Genomic DNA, 13665 nt, shown 5'->3' with positions numbered 1-13665 from the left:
CACACACAGAACAGAGAAGGTCCTGATGGCATTCAAGTCTCTGCTTTTATTGTCCCTGAGATCAGAACCAGCTGAATCCTTGCCTGTCCTGCAGTATATTTAATCAACCCTCCATTGCCATTATAGACTCCAGTTTTCTTCCAACAAATCCCCTTCTTGACTTAAGCTTTAGTTTGAACTAAGCCTCCAACTAAAGTAGAATATAATGTACTTTGCTTAGCACCAAACACACGCTACATTTTCAAAAAAAAAAAAAAGGAAAAGGAAAAAGGCAACACATTGAACATAAAATCCTACTGAGTTTGTAGCTTACAACTCTTTATAGATGAGTACTTAATTGCCTTTTAATTGTTTCAGTTTATACCAGTTGTGTCTTACTAAAAAAAGGCAAGGAACTTCTTGACTCTTTGAGGTGAGATAACAAATAGTGTACATACCAGCATCTCTAACAACATCTACTATGGTTCCAGGTTAAAAACAGTAACCCCCAAAGTATTTACTGTTAATTAATCAAATTATTCACTTTTTGACTATTCACCTTTAACTTTTTCAGCACTGTGGATTACTACTTAGTGCACTAAAAGTAGTGACTTCCTAATACTGTGTCATGAGTCACAAGATTTCAGGTAACTCTGGGGGCCATTACAACTTTTCCATCAGGTTGGGCACAATATGGGTATCATTTCATGTGTTACAATTTTGGCAAGAATGATTTCACTTCAGGAAGACTTGATGCATACAAGTGGAATTTTAGGCACATTCTTAATTTATCTACCAACCAATCAACTTATTAAAACCCAGAGTAACCCAGATTAACAGTCAAGTCCCAGACATCTAAGTAGAAAAGTCCTGAGAGTCCATTTGTTGAGATCTTTTAGACATCTTGTCTAGCAAATGGGATAAGTACAGTTAGCAGCAATAGAGAAATGTTTCCTATTTGATTTTATTAACTGATTGATATGAATTAATGCATTAGGATATTTGATTGTGTCATAAAATGTGTATATGAGCATCATGATTCAATTTAATGTACCTATTACTGGTTGATGTGCCATTATATTAGGCTAAATTAAAAGAATATTATGGAAAAAATTACAATTAAAGACTCAAAATTGATTGCATTCATAACTTAAAAGAAGATACTCTGTTCCATTAATATTTTGAATAACTGTAATAATATATCAGAAAACAGTGTGGGAAACTCAGGAGGTAGACAAAGTAAAGCAAAGATAAATAGATATAAGAGTGAAAAACAAAGCTGACTTTCTATGTTAAAGTCAATATTTTCTCTCTGGTCCAAGTTTTTAAGAACTGAAAGAACAAGAAAAGCCACAGAGTTAACAGCTTATCTCAGCAAGTAAGTTTTAGGTCATATTGTCATAAAAAAGATTATTTACCTTCTTTCATCTTCTACATTACAAAACAAATTATTTCCAAATACGGCATTTTAATTTTTTTAAAATGATGTTTTCATAGATATTAAGGCGACACTTTAAAAAGGCATGTCAATTCTCATAATGCAAATGTGGTTTTCCAAATGATGGTGAACCACCCAGTTTGGCCAAGATGGAGAGGTTTCTGAGACATGGGACAGTCCCCCTGGCAAACTGGGATGTTTGGACATCTTATATGTGCAAATTAGTTGGCTTTTGATGTAAATTTAAGTATCCAGAAGCTGATTTGGAAAATGCGGTGATTTACTTCTAAAGACTTAAGTGTGCTTCTCTCTCATTATAAGTAGATGAAAGATGATTATAAGTCAGTGAAGCCTGACTCAACAGAGGGATATGGCACAGATATATTAGAGTTTGTCTAATAACCCTTGTTTCTCTTACTTTCAGAGACCAGAGAAGGATTTATGATCAGGAAATGTCCTACCCTTCTTGCCAGGAGTGTGGTCCAAGGACCAAGAGCATCAGCATCACCTGGGACCTTGTTAGAAGTTCTCCATCCCAAAGCTAAACCCAGATACGCTACATCAGAATCTGTATTATTAACAAAGTCCCAGGTGATTCATTTCTATGGACACTAGAAATTGAATAGCACTGCTTTAAACTCCTTTGCAAGGATTTTCTAAATGCACTGCAGTTTTCCTATACAAAAGTTGTATGGCAGACTTGTCAGTATAACCTAGGTCAATTTTTCCCTACGGTCAGTTTCCTTCTGAATCCCTGTCTAGTCCACTACAAAGCTAGCACATCCTCATTAGCTCAATTGCAATTAATTTGGAATTTGTAATCAATTGACCTGGGTTACATTGACAAGTCTACCTTACAACTTATGCCTTACATTTGAGCAAGAGTTCTCTATGCAAGAGGGCATACTTAACCAATTTTGAAAAATCAGTTCTTTAACATGTAACAAATTAATTTTCATAAAATAATGGATGCTATCTGTATATTAAAGTAGGCCTATCTCATGCGTGCTCAGTTGCGACGGACTCTTACCGACCCCATAGACTGTAGCCCACCAGACTCCTCTGTTCATGGAATTTCCCATGAAAGAATACTGGAGTGGGTTGCCATTTCCTCCTGCAGGAGACCTTCCTGACCCAGGGATCAAATCTGTGTCTCCTGTACCTTCTGCATTATGGGCATATTTGCTACCACTGTGCCATTGAGGAAGCCCCAGGCCTGTCTCACAGGAACTTTACTGGGAAACATTTTGGTCTTAGGCAATTCAATAAGTGAAAGAAAAAAAGGTGTGTGGGATTAGAGGACATCTACACAACTTTCCCTCAGCCTGATTTTGTTCAGTTTTATTGAACATTTTGGTAAACACTTGTCTAATTAGTTCACCTCATGTTCCATATGTTCTTTTCATGTTAAACTGCAAAGTGAAAGTGAAAGAGAAGGTCCCTCAGTGGTGTCTGACCTCCCAGCTATTGTCTGACTCATGCTACTCTCTGGATGCAGTGCACGACCTTCTCATTGTAGTGACTTCTCTTGTTGAGGAGAACGGGCTCTAGGGCTCGCAAGCTTCAGTAGTCATGGCACACAGGCTCTAGAGCACAGGCTCAATAATTGTGGTGAACGGGCTTAGTTGCTCCACTGCAGATGGGATCTTCCCAGACCAGGGATCGAATCCATGTCTCCTACATTGTTAGGTGGACTCTTCACCACTGAGCCACCAGGGAAGCCTGTAATTTCACTTTTACGAGGAGCTGCCTATGACCCACTACATGAGCTTTGGAAGAGGGAAGCCATCAAGAAAAGTCAATAAAGGCTAGAAGGCCTTACCTCTGCAGGAAGTAAGCAGGAAAGGGAAGAACACACCCTGACTCCTATTCATACCATACTGGTTCTGTTCTTTGTTTGTAGGTGACAGAACAATTAAAATGAAAATTTTAGCTCCAAGTGATCCGAAGGGGATGGGTTAATACCCATCACTCTGAATATTCAGACACTAATTCTGTAAGACTTATCTATCCAAAAAGTGAAACCGGAATTGGAGGGTTAAAGTTCTCACACATCCTTAAATGGCAATTTGTTTTATACTAAAAAGCTAGTATTACAGCAGCTGTATGAATTATCAAACATACTGAAGTTTAAATATTACTCTGTTATCATTTTGATTGGTAAAGGGGGTATGGGTGGGGGTTCTTTCCATTTTAGCAACCAGGAAAGACCAAGGTGACTTTGGTGAGGAAGTTGCCTTGTGATACTATCATTATCAGTAATTAGCCACAGTTAGTAATCTTCTATTAATCAAATCTACATCTGGAAAGACTTTCACTAATTCTGTGAGATGAAAGTGTTGTTTGCAAAATTTAAAGCATGAGAGGTAACACGGCATAACTTTGAAAGCCAAGACAAAGGAATAAAGAGCAAAAACCTGATCATTAAGGCTTAGACAATTTTATTTAATTAAACCTATTCTCTATAAATATATATTTATAAACCTGCTCTCTATAAAATTATATTTATATATACATATAATGATGAAAATGATTCTCTTTGGAAAAACTGGAAGCTCCAAAATAAAAACTGTAAGTTATTTTGTATCTATTTTTTCTCATATGCTAGAAAACAAGATGCTATAGTAAATGCCCAAGTATAGTGTAAATAAACAGGCAAAGATGAAAATTCCAGTTTCAGGGCCTATGAGTATAAATCACAGGCATTTCTAGGAAAGGGAAAAATGTCCAAATTCTGAGGGAGAGTGAAAGGGTGAAGAAGTTACGTTATTATTACTGACCTAGGAAAGCTCAGATAAAACATCTTGTAAAGAAGCTGCTGCTGCTGCTGCTAAGTTACTTCAGTCGTGTCCAATTCTGTCCGACCCCATAAATGGCAGCCCATGAGGCTCCCCCATCCCTGGGATTCTCCAGGCAAGAACACAGGAGTGGGTTGCCATTTCCTTCTCCAATGCATGAAAGTGAAAAGTGAAAGTGAAGTCGCTCAGTCGTGTCCGACTCCTAGTGACCCCATGGACTGGAGCCCACCAGGCTCCTCTGTCCATTGGGTTTTTCCAGGCAAGAATACTGGAGTGGGTTGCCATTTCTTTCTCCAGGCTAAAGAGACTAAGACTGGCTTAAAAAGAAAAAGATTCCAAGAGGTAGCAGTTTATTTTAAAAAGTTTAGGATTAGAAATAATCACTTTCAAACATGGATCACTTTCATCCCCTGGAATAAATCTGGAATTTTGACTCACTGAGTTTCTTTTTGTGGGATAATTGACATATAATATTATATTAGTTTTGCATGTGCAATGTAACATTTGATATTTTTACATATTGAAAAATGATCACCATAAGTCGAGTTAACATCTGTCAATATACATTATGTAAAAATTTTTTTTCTTGTGATGATTTTTAAGATTTACTCTCTTAGCAACTTCCTAATATGTATGACACTATTATTAATTATTGTGGCTTAGCTGGTAAAGAATCTGCCTGCAATATGAGAGACCTGGGTTTGATCCCTTGGGTTGGGAAGGTTTCCTGGAGAAGGGAACAGCCACCCACTCCAGTATTCTGACCTGGAGAATTCCACAGACTGTATAGTCCATGGGGTCTCAAAGAGTAGGACACGACTGAGGGACTTCCACTTTCACCTCGCTTGCTTTCATTATTAACTTTAGGGGCTTCCCAGGTGGCACAGTAGTAAAGAATCCACCTGCCAATGCAGGAGACAAGAGTTTGACCGCTGGGTGGGAAAGATCCCATGGAGTAGGAAATGGTAACCCACTCCAGTATTCTTGCATGGAAAATTCCATAGAGAGAGGAGCCTAGTGAGCTACAGTCCATGTGGTCGAAAAGAGTTGGACATGGCTGAGCCACTGAGTATACACACACACATTATTATATACACTCATTTTGTACATTGCATCCTCACTTATTTTACAACTGGAAGTTTGTATCTTTTGAGCATCTTCACCCATTTCACCCACCCACAATCACCCACCTTTGGCGAACACCAATCTCTTCTCTGCACCTAAAGGTTGGTTTGTTATTGTTTAAATTCCACATATAATTGAGATCATATGGCATTTGTCTTTCTCTGTCTGACTTACTTCACTAAACATGTCCTCAAGTTCCATCCACATTGTGGCAAATGGCAAGGTCTCATTCCTTTTTATGACTGAATAGTATTTCAGTGAATACAGAGTCGTCATCTTTATCCACTCTTCCACTTGTGGACACTTCAATTATTTCCATATCTTGGCTATTGTAAATAATGATACAGTGGACATGAGGAGGGGCATATTAGTTTTGAATTAATGTTTTCATTTTCTTCAGATAAATACCAAGAGGTGGATCTGGTGTATCATATAGTAGTTCTGTTTTTAATTTTTTGAGGAACCTCCATAATGCTTTTCTTAGCGGCTGCACTGATTTACACTTTCACCATCAGTGTTCAAGGGTTCCCTTTGCTCCACACCCTCATCAAAATTTGTTATTTCTTCTCTTTTTGATAACAGCCATTCTAACACCTAGGTATGAGGTGGTTTTGGTTTGCATTTGCCTCCTGATTAGTGATATTGACCTTTTTTTCATGTATTTGTTAACCAACTACATTTTCTTTGGAAAAATGATGACTCACCATAATGTTAGCCAAATACACTACCTCAGGCTTTAATTCTACTATAGTAGATACTGATCCAAATCTCTCTAAAAAACTACACTGAGACCTATATTTAGCACAGCACCTACTATCCATATGCTTCTATTCTAGGTAAAGGGGAAAGAACATCAGACTTAATTCAGTTTGTCGGGGTCCAGCCCCAGCAGGATCCAGGGGTACCCTCGGGAGGGATGGCATCAGTGAATGAATGAGATGGGGAGGCCAAGCTTTGGTGAGCAAGACTGGTAACTTTATGTTTAAAAGGAGCTTTTATACCCTGACTCTATGTACATAGAGGGAAATGAAAGATGCAAGGTCATGCAGAGTCAGCCCGAACACTCCAGCAGTTTTGCCCTTATCAAAACCAGGATTTTTTTCTGTATGTCTTTCCATAAACAAGGGTCTTATGTTATGTCTGGCCCTGTGGCCTGTTAACATTTTATGACTCTTTTCTGATAAAGGTTGATCAGCCAGAAAACTTGTTTTCCCTTAAAGTGTTTTTTCTTTATTTGTCTCAGCCTCAGAAAGTACTAAATAAAGTTACATTTTCACGGAGCAAAGGTGCAGTGGGTCACAACAAAGAAAGAACTTATTAGCTCAAAGTTCTGATGTGGTTAATACCAAGGCTACTACTTGTTTTCCTTACATTCTAACTACATTAACTAATGCACTCCCAGGCGCACAATGAATAAGGGATATGGGAACTTAGCAGCAAGCATTGGCCCAATAATGAAGCCCTTTACCAGTACTATCTACTCTAATAATTTTTCATCCCTCAAAGGGCTTTATGTTCATTAGAACTTTTAGAATGTTTAGGCTTCCCGTTCCTTTCATGGCTGGGGAGTTGTGAGCAATTATGTGCGTTAGTTGCAAGGGTATGGATAAACCAAGCAAGCTAAAATGCTAACAGAGGGGTTAGAATTGAAATACTCTTTTCAAGCCCAGGAGACTTATTAATTAGAGCCCTAAGTTGATTTTCTTCAGAGAAAGGTGGTTGTGGATAGCCCCCTACTAATGTCAGAAGAGTTGGTGAAAAGCATAATATAGTAAACAGTAGACAAACAGATTTTGGTTTTGGGGTAGATGTTCAAGCAGGTCTAGGGAATCTCTCGAGTCCTGAACTGCCTTTGCCTGTCAGGTCTTCTCCGCATGACCTTTGTCATGGGTGGGACTTCCCATGGTGGCTCCCGGCATCTGACCTGGATGAAAATCTTAAACCTACTATTTTCTATTAAGGGAACTATGGGTGATGAATTAAACTTCACTAATTCTTGTTTTTCTCCTCTGGGTCTTCTGCAAAGGTCAAGTCATTTCATGCTTTTTAGGTGGCGCTAGTGGTAAAACACCCGCCTGCCAATGCAGGAGACATAAGAGATGCAGGTTTGATCCTGGGCCAGGAAGATCTCCTGAAGGAGGGCAATCTGCCCCAGTCTTCTTGCCTGGAGAATCCCATGGACAGAGGACCCTGGAAGACTATAGTCCAAAGAATCACAAAGAGTCAGACATGACTGAAGTGACTTCACACACACACACACACACACACACATACACACAGATGAAAGAATGATGCTTTCATAAAATGAAATAAAGGTCTTAAATTCCTTCCAATAATCCTAGTAATTCATTGCCTATTATTTAATCCCCTTCTTTAGTTTATTATTATTGTTTTTTTCCCTATGGGAACACATCTCAGTTATTATAGCTGATGATAACATTGGATTGAGTATTTCTGTTTTTCTTCATTCCTTTATTTCATTTTATTCATACTCCTATTAAACTACATCCTTTCTAAAAGCTTATCAATGCTAATGTTTTTATTATTATTATTATTTATAATAAATACATCAATGTACTTAAGCTGTATACTCTGTTTTACTCAAAAATTCAATAGGGTTTAAAAAAATCAATTTGGGGAAATCTTTCACAGTCCAGTAGTTAGGATGCCATGATTTCACTGCCAAGGGCATGGGTTCAATCCATGGTTAGAGAACTAAGATCCTCCAAACCAAGCAGTACAGCAAAAAAAAAGAAAAAGAAAGAAAATTAACCTGGTTTCCTAGCCAATTGATATCACTGTAAGTCATTCCATCCTTGGTACTAAAATATCTATAATGGTTTCAAATCATTTCATGTAGTAAACATACACAGTAAGATACACAGCATCTTTCCAGAGCAGCCTTCATTATGTGCCACACTTGGCAATAAAGAATGCGTCTCCTCCCATATGCCCATGGTTGGCAAACATGGTTCCTGAGTAGTCCACTAACTGCAAACTCTTACTCCCAATCTCAGTATCTATAATTTATGCCTTCATCTCGTCCATTTAGCTAAGCGCCCCAGTATTTCTTGGCATCATCTACTCTTCACTCAAAAATTTCTTTACCTCACTCTCATGCCTTGGCATAATACAAAGATTCCTTAACATACCACCACTCCCATTATTGCCTCAATTTATTTACTCAACAAATACTTATTCAGAGCTGACCAGGTAATGCTTTAAGGACTAGGGATACAGTAGTGAACAAAACAGCAAAGATCCCTGTCCTTATAACAGGTTACAGTCTCTGGGGCAAGTGGGGAGAGAGACAATAATTTATAACCTAATAAATAAGCAAACTAATGAATATGTTGGATCACAACAGTGATGGAAAAAACATAATGGGTGAAGAGAATCAGGAGTACCAAATCTGATGGTGTGAAGGGGAAGCAGAGTGGCCAGTATCCTGGCTTCACTGAGATGCTGAGTCCTGTGCAAAGCTTTGAAATCATGAGAAAGAAGATGATATAGTTATTTGGAATGAGTGTTTTTCCAGGTAAGTATAATGTGGAGTACAATGAAGGGAGACTGGGCAAGGTAATTGGGAGTACATACAAGGGAACAATTTTAGTGATTTGCCCACAAATATTAACCTGATAAAGAGGGAAGTAAATACTTAAAAGAGTGAGAAATAATAACAAGTTGGTAAAACAATTAATTGTGGTTCACATTGGAAATGAAAGACTGTAGAAGTTGGAATTCTTTAAGATGAAGACTGGAAACACAGTAGTTGTGATCAGAAAGTGATATGCTAAAAACCAAGATATAATAGTAGATGGGTACATTTCTTGGCACTAAGAAGATTTAGGATAGAACCATGTGCAAAAGTCCTCAGGGGTGGGTGGGCATGCCCAGATTGTTCAAGTAAAACCAGAAGCCAAAAGGAAATAAAATCTTTAAGGAAGAAATGGCTTGCACAGTGGCTCTCTGGGTTTAGATTCATAATTAGTCATTTATGGCTTGCTTTTTCTCAGAGTGAGGAACAAGACAAATTGGGTCCAGATTTCTCAAAGAGTCTCTTCTGTATATCTAAATATTTGCCTATACTCTTTTTTTCCTCTTCCTCTTCCCTTCCCTTACTAACTGTAACTGAAACCTGGCTCTCTCCAGAAGGCATTTCTTGCATCAGAGTGTTCTTTCCATCACCCCGCCTCACTATGGCCATGGTGGTGAGGTATGTGTCCTCTTTGCTCCTAGGGGCTAGTTCCAAACTACTGTCTATTAATAAAGTCTATTTAAAGTCAAACAAAATCTGTTAAAACTCACTGGCTACATCAAGCTTAAAAACATCTGCTGTGCAAAAGACATCGCCAAGAGAATGAAAAACCAAACCAGAGTGAAAGAATATATACATACTAATAGCCACTATATACAACATATATACAAAACTCTTAAAACTCACTAAGAAAAATAACCCAATGAAAATAAGCTAACCATCTGAACATACACATGATAAAAGAAAATATACAAGTATCCCATAAGCACACAAAATGAGACTCAATATCAGTAGGCATCAAGAAATAAAAAATGAAATCTACAGTGAAATAACACAGCATACCTTAGAATGGCTAAAATTTAATATGTTAACATATTGAGTATCTGCAAGGATGGGGAGAATTCAGGCTTTCTTACTTTACTGCTGGGGATATAAAATGGTGCAGTTGCTTTAGAAATAGTTTAGCAGTTTCTTATAAAGTTAACCATATGTGTATCACATTACCCACTAATCCTATTTCTAGGTATTTACCCAAGAGAAATGAAAACATGTCTCAACAAAGACTAATGCTCATAACAGCTTTATTCAAAATAGCCCCCAAATGGAAACAGTCCAAATGTGTAATAGGTGAGTGGATAAACAAATTGTGGTGTGTATATATATATATATATATATATATATATATATATATAAAACATAATGGAACATTACTAAGCAATACAAAAGAATGAACTAATAATATACACAACAACATGGATGAATCTCAAAAACAGGCAAAATGCAATAATGCAAACACAAAAGAGTGTATATCATGTGTTTCATTCATATGAATCCCTGCTGCTGCTGCTGCTAAGTCACTTCAGTCATGTCCGACTCTGTGTGACCCCATAGACGGCAGCCCACCAGGCTCCCCCGTCCCTGGGATTCTCCAGGCAAGAACACTGGAGTGGGTTGCCATTTCCTTCTCCAAAGCATGAAAGTGAAAAGCAAAAGTGAAGTCGCTCAGTCGTGTCCGACTCTTAGCTACCCCATAAACTGCAGCCTACCAGGCTCCTCCGTCCATGGAATTTTCCAGACAAGAGTACTGAAATGGGTTGCCATTGCCTTCTCCAATGAATCCCTAGGAAAGACAAATCTAATAAACAATGACATAAAGCAGATCTGCAGTTGCCCATGGCTTGGAGTTGGGCTTATTGCTTGGGCAGGTGGACAGAGGAAGATTTCAAGCCATTGTGTCTTTTCTTTGATTCCCTTCTCTTTATATTTTGTGTATCTACTGTAGGTTTATGCTTTGATGTTATCATGAGGCTTACATAAAACATGTTATAGATACAGTAGTTCATTTTAAGCTGTTAGCAATTTAAATTTGATCACATATAAAACACTGCTTTTTTCCTTCCCTCCTCTTCAAATTTTATGTTTCGATGTCACAATTTGCCTCTTTTAATATAGTATATACATTAACAAATTGTAGTTATTCTTAAAACTTTATTATACTAGAGTATACTAGAGTGATTAACACACCACAGTATTACAGTATTAAGGATTCTAAATTTGATCATGTAATTACTTTTACCACTGTGTTTTATATTTTCATATTACTAATTATCATCTGGTATTTCAGCTTGAGGAACTCCTTTCAGCACTTCTTGTAAGGCAGATCCAATGGTGATGAATCCCCTTAGCTTTTGTTTGGAGAAGTTTTTATCTTTTTCGACTCTGAAGGACAACTTTGCTGGGTAAAGTGCTCTTGGCTGCGAGGTTTTTGTTTTTGTTTTTGTTTTTAATGTTTCAGCATTTTGAATATATTGTTCCACTCTCTCTTGGCCTGCAAGATTCCTGTTGACAAATCTGCTCATAATCTTATGGGAGTTCCCTAATATGAAAGAAATTTTATTTTCTTTGTTGCTTTAAAGTTTTTCTTTATCTTTGACTTTAGAGTTTTATCATAATGTATCTTGAAGAAGATCACTTTGGGTGAATTTGTGGGTGGATCTATGAACTTCACAAACTTGTATATGAAATGTCTTTCCATATTTTGGAGATTCTCAGCCATTATGTCTTTAAATAAGTTTCTGCCCTTTCTTCCTCTCTTCTTCTGGGACCCCAAAACTACACCGATTATTTCTGTTAATGTATCTCGTAGTTTACTTAGGCTAGCTTCACCCTTGTTTCATTCTTTTTTGTTGTTCTTTTCTGACTGGGTAATGCCAAATGGTCTATCTTCTACCTCACAAATTCTTTCTTCTGCTTGATCCAATCTGATGCTGATGCTCTCTTTTTCATTTTATTGTTTTCTTCAGCTCTGGAACTTCTGTTTGGTTCTTTTTAATATTATTATTATTTCTATGTCTTTCTTAAACTTCTCATTTTGTTCAGATACTATATTCCTGCTTCTGTTGAACTGTCCTTCTGTATTTTAGTATAGTTCATTGAGCTCAGTATAACAATAATTTTGAATTCTTTATTGGGAAAATTACAGATTTCCATTTCTTCGGGGTTAGCTACTAGAAAATTACTGTGTTCATTATGTGATGCTATCTTCCCTTAACCTTTCAAGGTCCTCAAAGCCTTCCATTGCTGTCTTTGCATCTGAAAAAGTCATTATCTTTTCCAGTCTTTACTGTCCTTGGAAGAGAAATATCTGCTTTCAGCCTTATTGAGGATTCTGAATCTTTCTCACATCTTTTCCATTGATATGCATACTCTATACTTGTTGTTCTCTTGTGAGCAGGATTTCATAAGATTCTGTGTGAGGCCAAGCCACATGTTGATAGCTTCTCTTTGGCTTTCCTTAGAGTGGTGTGCTGAATGCTCAGTTTGTGTGCTTTCTGGAGAGTGGGGTTGGCTTTCTGTAGATGCTCATTGGCTATCTGCAAAGGTCTGCTCTTGCCATCCTTAGGGACATGCACAGAGAGCAGCCAGGAGGTAGGGGAATGTGGGGGTGAGGCCCATGAAGTACTGGGGTGCCTGTGGGGCAGTTGATGAGATCTTCGGGCAGTGCAGCTGCTGGTTTGTGAGCAGGCTTCCTGATGGGGGTCTTTGAAGGAATCAGTAGTGTCCACTTCCCCTTGATGTGTTTCACTCAGAGCCCTAACTGCTGTTCTCCCAGCCACTCATTGCTACCCAGTCATACAGCTCACAGCTCAGGACTCTAGATGGTGTGAGAAAGAAAAGGGACTCTTTGGCAGAGTCTTGCATCAGCAAACCAGGCATTCTCACTTCTCCCTGTCAGAGAAATCATGGTCCATGAAGGTTTTAGCACTGAGCTGTGCCATCTTGGGGAATGAGCGATGTCTGTAAAGTGATCCTATTTTTCTTATCTTCTTCAGTGAATCTAATCTCAGACAGTTTTTGTTCCAATAGTGCATTATAACATCTCCACTGGACTCCTGGACTTCCACGAAAGACCTCGTCTATGTGGGTGACTGTCAAAATCACTATTCTTTGCAGGAAAGATGGTAGAAGATGATTTAACCATGTTGATAATGTCACAAACCATATATTTTCTATATTTTAATTGTGATGAGGGTTATATGGGTATATAAAGCAGTTGAGCTCATTAAAATGTACATTTGAAGTACATACATCTTATTGTAATTATACCACAATAAAATTGATTAGAAAAATTCCTCAATGGTTTTATTAATTAGACTGATGCTTACAAGAGACTAAATGCTTATCTTAAACTTGAGCCAAAAGGAATTTATTGGTTTGTATGACCAGATATATAAGTCATAGAACCAAATTATAAGAAAAGAAGAAAGGAAGCCTGTCTCAAATAAAAGAAGAACCAGAGTTGGCAAAGCTCTTCATTTCTCCTTTCAGGAATATCTTTATTTTCTGTCCTGGATTTCCTAAGCTGGCATAAACAATGCAGCTGATACTCCTAGACTTAAATTCTTACAGTTTCATGACCAGGAAAAATATCTTTCCTATATAGTCAAATCTGAAAAATCTGGTAAAGGACTTTGATTGGCTCAGCTGGGGTCACGTGGCCAGTTCTTGACCAATCACTGTAGCTAAGGATTTAGAATACTATGATTGACTCAGATTGAGGTGATTCC

The sequence above is a fragment of the Bubalus kerabau genome, chromosome 7 (genome assembly GCF_029407905.1).
Source record: "Bubalus kerabau isolate K-KA32 ecotype Philippines breed swamp buffalo chromosome 7, PCC_UOA_SB_1v2, whole genome shotgun sequence".
NCBI classification, from domain to species: Eukaryota; Metazoa; Chordata; class Mammalia; order Artiodactyla; family Bovidae; genus Bubalus; species Bubalus kerabau.
This window is presented reverse-complemented; position numbering follows the sequence as displayed.